We start from the raw sequence: 2,099 nt of genomic DNA, 5'->3' as shown, positions 1-2,099 counted from the left end.
AGAGAGAGAGTACTAGTATTATTACAGTTACATAATAAAGTACAGGTAATGTATTTCTCCTGTACTGTCATTATTGATACACAGAACAGGTTAAATTAATTAAGGTAAAAGGTACAGTAATTCCTAGCTATTAATTAACAAGGCCTTGCAGGTGACGTCTAAAATATTTAATTGATTTAGGTATTTGGTTCTGTATCGAATAATGTGATGTTATTCCTGTATTAGGGATTACAGCTATATCTTGATTGCGTCACTGTCATGGGGTACTGTTATTCTACCTGTACTAATTGATTGTACCATTGCTTGCACCTGTACTAATTAGCGTCTTTGTAAAGGTATGCTTGTTGAATTATGAATAAATGTTGGAACTGATGCATTTACCACTGTCCTCCTCCCCCTCACTGTGCCTGCCTCTTCTACTCCACATTCCCCTCACTCCTTCATCTACCCCTAAGGGAGTCATATCACACTCCAGGACCTTCTCAAAATGTCATGTCAGAAGTGGGATTCGAACCCACGCCCGGAAGACCGGACTGCGACCTGAACGCAGCGCCTTAGACCGCTCGGCCATCCTGACATAGTGATTAGTAGTTTCTGTAGATGTAAACAAACATCTTTCTCTCTCTCTCTCTTCTTCGCACGTGACCAACTAAACTCACCCATCAACACACACACACACACACACGCCCCTACCTTTCCCCCGGGTTTAAAGAGCATTCAATCAGCTGTGCTCATCAAAACAAACGCACGTGGTCTGGTCAGGTACCATAACACCTGCCTGACTCCCTCTCACATGATCAGAGGAGGGCGACCACCCCCCCCCCCTCTTAGAGGCTCGTGGCGACTTCTTCTTCTTCTTCTTCCTCTTCACAGATTAAATCGTAGTGCCAGACCTAATAAAGCAATTTCTGGGTTGTATTGACGACACGATACTGTTTTAGACCCTGTGTGTGTGTGTGTGTGTGGGTGTGTGTGTGTGTGTGTGTGTGTGTGTGTGTGTGTGAGTGTGTATGGAGGACATTTATATATAGTAGGTATGAGCCCCAAAAATCAAGTGTCAAGGTAAGTTTAAACCCTACTTAACTTTTTCAGGTGTGCTTGGTCAGGTGTACCTTACTAACACACCTGTAATTTATTTTGTCACATGTTTAATGATCACTTCAGGTGTTTACAGTTGGCATGACAGTTTGGCTTTTCTTAAGGCCAAAGATTCAATGTAAACTTCCTGACTAAACACACACACACATACAGAGAAACGTACATACATACACGTACTTACACACACACAGACGCTCTCTCTCTCTCACGTAACCACAGTGTCCTCTAATGTCTCCCCTCACCTGTGTATCCCCTCCCCTCCATTCCCCTCCTCTCCTCCCCCCTCTCTCTCCTAAGGACCCTAAACATCTTGTGACTCTTCATCTTCCCTGATCCCCCTCCTTCCCCACCCCCTTCTCCCCCTAACCCCTTCTCCCCTTACCCCCCTTCACCCTCACCCTCCTTGTTGATCACACCATCCTCACCTCGGCAGCAGCCCGAGTGACGTCAGACACGCCTCAGTATGTTGAGGATGATGCTGACGACGATGGTGTACAGGCTTCACACTATCCCTGTCTTAGCTCCCTCCCCCAGCCTCCCCAGCCCTCCCCAGCCCTTCCTCAACCCTACCCAGGTTCTCTTTAGCACTCCCAGCCCTCCCCAGCCTGAAGACTCCCCCAGCCCTCCCCCAGCTCTCTCCCTAACTCTGAGTATTTACCCCCTCCCCCTGCCCCCTCTTCGGCCCCTCCCCCAGCCCTCTTCACCCCCTCCCCAGCCCCTTTCTTCAGTCCTCCCAGACCCCCCCCTCTCCACCCTCTCTACCCTTCTGATCCACCCACCAGCCACCCACTTACACCCAGCCAGCCACCCACTTCCACCCAGCCACCCACTTACACCCACCCAGCCACCCACTTACACCCACGTATACCGCCCTCTTTTATGTGCTAGATCCTTCCTCCACATAATAGCTGCGTTGATCTCACATATGTGTTATCTTTCCCTCAATGACCTAAAACTACATCAGGGAATGGTCCTCACCTCTCACTTCCCCCTCCTCCCCC

At 48.9% G+C, this 2,099-nt stretch overlaps 1 non-coding gene across 1 annotated transcript; it reads right to left on the bottom strand.

The window, feature by feature from the left end:
* Positions 1-493: 493 nt before the first annotated feature.
* On the bottom strand, positions 494-577 carry Trnal-cag. The gene has a single exon. It is a non-coding gene; the product is annotated as a tRNA-Leu (tRNA).
* Between the last annotated feature and the right edge of the window lie 1,522 nt (positions 578-2,099).

This window comes from Homarus americanus, unplaced genomic scaffold, assembly GCF_018991925.1.
Source record: "Homarus americanus isolate GMGI-L3 unplaced genomic scaffold, GMGI_Hamer_2.0 scaffold14604, whole genome shotgun sequence".
Classification (NCBI taxonomy): domain Eukaryota; kingdom Metazoa; phylum Arthropoda; class Malacostraca; order Decapoda; family Nephropidae; genus Homarus; species Homarus americanus.
The sequence above is the reverse complement of the archived record's forward strand: the minus strand, read 5'-3'. Positions and strand labels throughout refer to the sequence as shown.